A 9923-nucleotide genomic window follows, 5' to 3' on the forward strand; every position below is an offset into this window, starting at 1 on the left:
ATGTTAATGTTGTGTGGCAAAAGCATCCTAAGTAACGATACTGCTCTTTAATGTCAGTTAGACGGTCTAATCTTCGGGGGAAAAAATTATATATCTATATATATATATATATATATATATATATATTGCAATTTTTCACACTTTTATAATCAAATGACTATGTTCTTATATAAGTACTTACCTTTACTACTTATAGTATAAATAAGCATTCCCATTCTACTCATTGGCCGTAATAAGCATTTATCGCGTGATATTTCTAATACTGATTTGTACAGAAAAGAATGATTACGTATAATTCGTTGAGGAATATCTTACTTATTTGAACCACTTAGTTTGTAGCTGAATAGTCTATCCGTTAAATGATGCTGTGAGAATTTCTGGCAGTGCTGCGGTGTACCAATCACTTGTGAGTTGACTGAATATAACATAAGTGGCTAATGAATACGTACCGTATTAAATCAATTGAAACTCCCTTATGGAATAAACTCAATCTTTCATATCAATGATTTCCTCTTATACCCAACTGACGCAGTGTGACACAGGGAATCATTTGAGCTTTCCATAATGAATGAAATCAACCTTCGAAAGGGTATTTCCTTCTTGTTCCGTATGACATTAATCCAGTTTTCCTCACTGTACGAGTTCAAGCCTCCTTACAGAATTAAAGCAACCTGAGGCGAACTTCCACACACGAGGATATTAGACATAAATAAATGTAAATCGTTTACAAGGAAATGTGAGAAAAGTTCAGGTCAGTTTATTAAGTACAGTAAAGGAAAGACAGAAGAATCACCGGTTGAGAAGAAAGCCACTGTTTGAAACTAGTTCAAGTGAATAAATATAAAACAGGAGCTTTCGACCACCATTAAGGTCCTCTTCAGTCGCACTAAACAATAATAACACTGTTTGCAAACAAATATAAAGTAAAAACGTAAATGTTTAAAAGAGCAATTTGAATAGGAACTGTCAATCCGGGGATCTTCCTTGGGTATCTTCATTTCTTGGAAGCGTCTTCTTTCTTGTTATTTAAGTGATTAAGTCGTTTGGTGACAGTAGGAGCAATTTCCTCTAAAATATCTAACCACAGATTGGCTGCCAGGCATATTAAGCGACCTCAGAAAATGTCTTCAGAGGTGAAAGTCTATTTCCTTGACAAGTATCCAGCTGTTTGATGAGTGGTCCCTCTAGGTACTATTCTTCTTCTATTGGTATTTTGCGATTTGAAGATCATCTTTGCTCTGTCAAAAGAAATCTGAAGGTCTATAACAAGACCATGGTTGGCGACGGCACTGGTACTAGTATCGGTCCTACATACATCCTTATACCCGCCAATTCTGACTAAGCAATCACTTCCAGTCTCCCCGAAGTAGATTTGAGTAACAGTCATTACAGTGAATAATGTGGACGCCAAAATTGAATTCAAGATTCTCAACAGAATTCTCGCAAAGCTTCTGTTAGTATGAGTTGCCGAAGGTGAAAATCTTGCTGCTATAAGGCAATTTAAAAAATATTTTTAAAGTTCACCTGGGTTTTATTGCTATTGTTGTAGAATGCCCTTTTAAAATGGTGGATAAGACTTTGGAAAATGACTATTTTGGAAACCCTCACCAACTAAATGGATCATACAGGTGATTAATCTCTGTAAAAACTGATGGTCACAAATTCTATGAGCCCGAAGGCTCAAACACACACACACACACACACTACACACACACACAACACACACACACACACACACACTCACACACACACACACACACACACATATATATATATATATATATATATATATAAATGAGAAAATTTCTGTTTGTTTGTATGTATGAACGCTATACAAATCCAAAGTGCTTGACCGATTTCGGTGGGATTTTAAATATAAGTCAATATCAGAAAGCTTAAATAAAATCGGCCCACTGGTTGGGTAAGTGGGAGTGTGTGGGAAGAAGGGGAAATGTAGAAATTACCGAAAACAACAGATATTAATGCCTAATCCACAGTTTTCCAGTCACTGAGAAGAACAACGACACTCCTGATCCACTTTAAGTCCAAGTTCAGGACCATGAGGGCGGGTGGTCGGACGGGGATAACGTAAAAATTACAGAAAGAGAGATATTAGTATCTAATCTACAGTTTTCCAGGTCGCTGAAATGAATAGTGACACTCCTGATGCCCTTTAAGTACAAGTTCATCCCCGATAAAAAGGGGGGTGGGAAGGGGGTGAAAATTAAAAATAACCTAAAAAGGAAGATTTGGCGTCTAATCCATAGTTTTCGAGGTTGCTGAGAAGAATACTGACACTCTAGATGCCATTAAGTCGAAGTTCAGCTCCAATAGGGAAGGGGGGGGGGGGGGGGGGGTGAAAAGAGGTTGATGTAAAAATTACAGAAAATTACAGATATTATCCCTGGGGATTTTCAACCCTGGGGTACACATACCTCAGGGGTTACGCCAAGGGTCTGTCAGGGGGTATGCGTTCCCATTGGGTCTCGAATGAATGTGCATGCCGACCTTCGATGTGCTTCAGCAAAAACTGCTCCTCGGCCAACTAAGATAGGTAATGAAAACAGTTTCAGCCATTTCATTAACTCCATTTGCAGCTGATGTAATAATAATGTATTCTGTTTTTGCAGCTCAATACCATAACCTTGAAAATTTACCGCATAGCCAGAGGTAAATAATTATAAGAAATGGTCTTAATTTTTTTATGGAATTCTTTATATTTACAATATTATTGGTTATGTCTGGGAAGTTATGTACTTACTTCCCATCTGTACAGTACTTGCAAATATACACAATGGTATGTTTTTCTGTGTTGGTTTTGTTTTCAACGTTATAAATAGTGAAGGTGGCGCATCACTGACATTACAAATGCCCGAAAGGGTACAGGGGGAGAAAAAGGTTGAAAAATCCTGGTCTAATCTACAGTTTTCGAGGTTGCTGAGATGAATCGTGACACTCCTGAAGCCCTTCCTGTCCAAGTTCAGCCTCAATAGAAGGGGGGTGGGGGTGAAAAACGGGTGGGAAGGTGACAACAGGTAAAAATAGCCAAAAAATACAGATATTAGTGTCTATTCCATAGTATTTGAAATCCTGAGATGTATAGTGACACTCTCAATGCACTTCAAGTCCAATTTCAGCTACGATATGAATGCTGGGCGAAAAGTGGTGAAATGACAATAACAAAAATACTGGGCAATGTAACTGAAGCAGCTATTTGTCATTCAGAGATTACTCATGCAGTGCTGGGTTGGTCAGCTGGGGTCCATGATACACATGTTGTTAAAACGCTAAGTTTATTAAAAAAAAAAAACGTTTCGCATTAAAGACTCAGTGCATCATCAGTCTGTGAAAAGTAAAAGACACTATAAAATACATTATTAGCATAAAAGGAATTCACAATGCAATTCAAATTTACAAGTTAAAACAATAAAAAGTAAAACCATAAAAAGCACATAAAACAGAAAACAAAAAGAGACTACCAAAACACCAACCGTCCATAAGCAGGAGAGAAGAGGGAATGACATACAATGGCATCCAAGGCCAGACGACAACTATGCCAGATACAACGTTGCTGAGGAGGTATTACTATTAAGAGAGGGGGGAACCAGTCTTTTAATATATAATGATTCTAAAGTTGTTAAGTGGTCTGGGTCCCTTACATAACCAATTATTGATAAGTGTTGTTTCAGGACTTCGGTTTTACATAATGCGGCATGATTTTCAATATTAAAAAGTTCTGGCTGCTTGATTCTTTGGCCAGTGCAAAAGCTAAAACCCAAATGGCTGCAATATCTGACCTGCAGCAACCTCCGCGTCGATCCAACGTAAGAGCCCGGACATCCAGGGCATGTGAATTTATACACCACATTGGATCGCATGAAAGACTGCAGGCCATCTTTGAAATTAAAAAAAGATCCTATTGTACAAGGGTTGTTGAGAATAAGTTTGACTTTAAGACAGGGGATTTCCTGTTCAATTATTTGTGTGAGATTTAAGGAAAATTTAGAGTCAGACATATATGGGATTGAGGCATAGAATAATTTTTTGGGAACATCAAAGTTGACAGTTGGAGGTTGTAAAAATTGTGTTAATAACACAATTTTTTAATTTCAAAGTTCGCCTGCAGTCTTTCATGCGATCCAATGTGGTTTAAAAATTCACATGCCCTGGATGTCCTGAAACAACACTTCTCAATAGTAATACTTCCTCAGCAACTTTGTATCTGGCATAGTTGTCGTCTGGTTTTGGACGCCATTGTATGTCATTCCCTCTTCTCTCCTGCTTATGGACGGTTGGTGTTTTGGTAGTCTCTTTTTGTTTTCTGTTTTATGTGCTTTTTATGCCTTTAATTCTTATTGTTTTAACTTGTAAATTTGAATTGCATCATGAATTCCTTTTATGCTAGTAATGTATTTTATTGCGTCTTTTACTTTTCACAGATTGATGATGCACTGAGTCTTAAGTGCGAAACATTTTTTTCTTTTTTAATAAACTTGGCCTTTTAACAACATGTGTATCATGGACCCTTCTGAAGTCTATACTATATATATATATATCTATATATATTATATATATATAATATATATATATACGTGTGTGTGCGTGTGTATATATGTATCTCAGAACACACATTAACCTCTTGCGTTCTTCTGCACGAGGCAGAATCGTAAAACATTCCCTACCTAAAACAATTACAGTCGTTGACAAAACATCAACCTGAAACTCAACCTACTTACTGATATAATAACGGAGATATTTCATAAATCCTGTAAGTTACAACGGAAGTCCTACAATGATATTACTATAAAAATGGCAAAAAAAAATCATGTAATAAAAAACTCATGTAACATACCATTAAAACATGTGACGAAATGAGAAGTCAATTTAAACGACGTCGTAATAGTAAGGCGGTCGATGTGAGGTTTAATCAGGTTTAGCAACTCTTTAATTACCACAATTCAACTCTCTCTTCTGGCAAGTCTTCCAGCCACTTCAATCTACTAGAGTAGTGTTCTCTTGTGTTACTTACAAAAAATCTTTACACACTATAGTTGAAAACAACTACTATGTGTGAAATCATTTGGTTAAGAGCTTCGTCTTTATACTCAAAAGTCCTTTGAAAATGACCATTTTATCTTTTACCACAAAAATCAAGTTTGAATGCCCTGCGTTACTGATAAGAAAAACAGCTCATACCTTTGTGCGTGTTCATTCTTACACAACAATACCCGCCCACACACGTCAGCGTGTGTGTATGTAAGTAAGTGTATACAAATATATATATATATATATATATATATATATATATATTATATATATATATATAGTAAATATACACACACACATATATAATTATATATATATATATATATATATAATATATATATATATATATATATATATATATATATATATATATATATATATATATATATATATATATATATTATATATATATATATATATATATATATATATATATATATACATATATATATATATATATACATATATATATAAATTGTATATTTCGGAACTGGAAGGAAAAAGAGGAACACTTAACCAGATGTTGGACAGACGGAAAGGCCTTAGCGTCCTGGAAAGTCCGTATAGCATAAAGGCGAAAGGTAAAGCACGTATTGGTGAATTACGTGAACTGTTGGAGAGCGATTTGCGTGGGTGCAAGGAACGGACGGACAAATCTCAGGAAGTTTTCTGCACGCGGGGTTCACCCTAGATACATCAGTTCATGTATAAAGGCAACAGTGACCACTGTTATACCTTTGGCGTCGCTCTTTATTAAGTCAACCAGTTTCGAGTTGGGAAAGAGAGAGAGAGAGAGAGAGAGAGAGAGAGAGAGCGCAAGCTGACAGGCATGTGGCAAAAGAGTCACTTACGTATGGTAAGCGGCTCCTAACTTTTTCCTTCTGCCGACCTCAACGATTCCATTAATTTTGGGAGAGGAAATTAGTTTCCTGCAGCTGAATTACTTTCGGTGACGAATTCATCTTCCGTTTAGCGCGTAAATAATTCGCCGTTAACCCACTTGTCTCGTTGTTAGAAAAATTCCTTTTCACAACGGCGATAAATACGTAAGGTCCGCAAATAGATTTTCCCGATATGACAACCAAAATTATGTCAATTTTCACATATTTATTAGCGAAGCTCGCAATGACAATGAAAGCACAATTTTCCTGAACCATTTACTCTTCAATCTAGATGTCTAATAATTCTATAAGGCGTGATTTTAATTTGGAAATAAGAGGCAAACATGAATGCCTGGGTGAAAATGATTTCCTCATCTTCGTGGAAAATGAAAAAAAAAAAAAAAAAATAGTAAGAGTGCACGTGTACGGTGATCATTTTATGAGCGCAAGCCATTTTTAATTAGACAAGGTATATGGTCTAGAAAATGTGGCACCTCATTACCTTTAATAAATTTCCGGCGAGTTTTTTTGCCAGAGCCTGGATGGATGTTCTGGGAATTCTGTAGCGTGACCGCAAACCTTACAGTTTGTGTATATTCACTTATGGCACCAGGCCTTTTACAATTATTTTTGTTTTAAGTGACTAGTTATTAATCAATTACAGTTATTTTTGTTTTAAGTGTCTAGTTATTAATCAATTACAGTTATTTTCGTTTTTAACTATCTAGTTATTAACTGATTATTTAACAAAGGGCAAAGGAGTTAACCGCATACTACCTGAAATAGCATACGGAACATCCATGAACCATCATCTTCAACATCATCAGCCTCTGGGAGAATTCAATCCACCATCTCGGATACCGAGGATCGAGTCGTCATTCCCCGGATACATGAACCCTATTACGCCCTGCAGGTCATCAACGATGCAGAGAGCGGCAATACCAACTTGAGAGGCGAAGGCAGAACAACGGTTGCCAATCAATCCTCTCCGGGAGCGCCGCCTCTCCAACCCCCGGGGACCCCAAACTCTCAACAAACTTTGAAATATGGAATTTATGCAGAGATATGAATAACATACATTCATCACTCCGACTAAAGGAAAGCAAAGTTTATCGTCATCGACTCCCAACTGCACCCGAAGTTATGATGAAGATCCGGAGCGGCGCAGCCTCGATGCCCAATTAATCAATGTGAAAATCAAAAGCCAATTGAAAAAGGAAATTAAGAAAGGCGCACAAATACCACTCAACAAACTTAAGTGGATTATGTGATTAATCAAAGTAATGTGTCTTATGCAGTATTAACGACTGAAATAACAAAACGATGGACCATATATATACATATAGTATATACACGTGTGTACGGTATACATAGATAAAGCCTCAGTTGTCGAATGTGAAAATACGTTACATACCATACTGCGCTCCCGTAATAATCCTCACGACCCATTGCAAAAACGAACGAATAGCAGTTCTGCAATAGTCAAATTGTGAAAGTTAAATGCGACATGATGTACAACTGGTGTTCAAACGATTGCACATACGTGTTGGTGTCGCAGTATCAATTTGTCTGGTCCCTCCAATCCGGGGTTTATACACCTTTTGATATAAAATCATTTTAAAGTCAACAATCATCATATATGTGTATACATATAGTAGTATATATATATATATATATATATATATATATATATATATATATATATATATATATATATATATATATACAAAAGACGAGCTCGTAAGAAGTGCAAATGACAACTATATGAACTCCATGAGAGAGAGAGAGAGAGAGAGAGAGAGAGAGAGAGAGAGAGAGAGAGAGAGAGAGGATATACTCGAACATACACTAATGAACTTTTTTATGCTAAATCTTAGAAGAAAAATAATCTGACGCCTGGAATATCTTTTGAAGCGTTGCATGGCAGTCGAAATCGGGAGTTTTGAGCGTCCTTTCCTTTCCTTTCCATCCAAGATAACCCAACAATTAGAATCCTCGAGTGAAAGGTAGCGTTCTAAAACTTACTCGTCCAGTTTTGAAGACTTACAACCGAACCGAAGAGGTCAGAATTTTGACTGTAACCTGTTTCATTTGGCATCTCCTTCTGCTTATTAGTTTATCAGCAAAACCTACTCTTTGTTAGATGTCGAGCTCTACACTCTTTATCAAGAAGAATCCTTTTCATGGGGAGATTCCTCAATACGCTTCGGCTCTGTCATGACTAAATTGATCAATAATAACTACAACAAAAACCATTTGAATTTTATCCTTCCTTGGCAGTATACTTTCGCACGAACCGAGTGTCCCCTGATGCGAGAGTGACATTTATCTCTAACAGCTTCTATCATTTTGTTGTTGTTCTACTTGCATTAAACACCCACATTTCATTTCTATAAAGGAGAGCTGGCTCAGCAATCTCTCCATGCATTTTAACTTTGGCTTTAACAGACATAAAAAATAAAGTATGATGTTTTGGTCAGAGTCAGCACAGGGAGGCTTCGTTGTCAAATAATTAGGCAAGACAGAATGGAGGCAGGTAACAGGAAGAATGAGGGGCAGGCAAAATGAGAAAAAATCAGGCACAACAGGAAACGCTGTTCTAAATTGAATGCCAGCGGGATAAAGCGCGGACCGAGAAGCAAATAGAAAGACCTTTTGGAGCCCAGGAATCAAGTCTAAAGTCTAAGTATATGTTTGGAGCCCAAAAATGAATTTGAAAGTCTAAAAACATTGTGGAGCCTATAAATCATTTCTCAAGAAACATTTTGGAGGAGACGAGCATGGATATAGCCAATTTTAAATTCTAGAACTAATACAAGTTTAAAGAAAATTTTGGAGCTATAAATCAAGATTAAATTAATTTTTTATTTTTGAGTTCATTATGCAATTCTAAAACGACTTAGAGCATAGAAATTAAGTCTAAAAAGAGTTTTCAGATCGTATAAACTAAGTTTTTAAACTTTTTGGGACCCATACACCTAACCTACGAGGAATTATAATTATTTATTGCAATAGTTGAAGTGAGCCCTTGATGTAAGGAGAAATTAGCTGGCCTGTAATAATGAAAACTATGCTTTATAGCATCACATTCCAACCTGATTTGCAACTATTTATATGACGTCACTTGCATGTTATAAACCTTGCCATTAAGAATATTTACAGGAGAGAGAGAGAGAGAGAGAGAGAGAGAGAGAGAGAGAGAGAGAGAGAGAGAGAGAGAGAGAGAGAGAGAGGATTCTACATCAGACTTTTCAACTTATAAATCTTCTTTTAAACTTATCTCAAGAGTCCGGAATACCAAGTAAAGCAGTTCAGAGAATAACAAACTGGAACAAACCCAGAGGCAAAAAACGCCTCGAAAAGTGTGACGGATGGCTCTGTCAAAAAGGTATTTGACGATTGTCGAAGACACAGACGAAAAGGACAACGCTTTCTTTCGAAATTATATACTGAGGACGTTTCTCAGAAGCAAACGAATTCTTCTGAAAGATATTCCTAGGCTAAGTTTGCACATGTATTATTATTTTTTTTTATTTATCTTTCTAATCTTTTTCATTATAAATGAAACTTTTCTTTGATATGCATTTCCACTTTATACTAGATACAAAATATCAACTAGAGTAATCTACTAGTTATTCAAAAGTTACCCGCTTACACACACACACATACACACACAATATTTGTATATAATACCTTTCTATATACTGTTGCTTACATTTTCACCTATTGATTTCCTGAATGCCGCTGCCATAATAATAACTATAATAATACTTAGGCTCACCTGGCATAAGAGTGACTTCAGACCTTCAGTTGTGAAAGCGAGCTTCCCTAATATGTATGAAGGGGGTCAACTTCTTCGTCAAGTCTGTTTTCTGCTAACCTCAATTAGTGTTTACTTGAATCAAATACCACGTTTACCTTATAAAGAGGTAAATGAGATCACCTCGGGCATAAAAAATGGTTTGTAAAGAAGGAAAGATATAGAATGTAAAGTAT

The sequence above is a fragment of the Macrobrachium nipponense genome, chromosome 30, assembly GCF_015104395.2.
Source record: "Macrobrachium nipponense isolate FS-2020 chromosome 30, ASM1510439v2, whole genome shotgun sequence".
NCBI lineage: Eukaryota > Metazoa > Arthropoda > Malacostraca > Decapoda > Palaemonidae > Macrobrachium > Macrobrachium nipponense.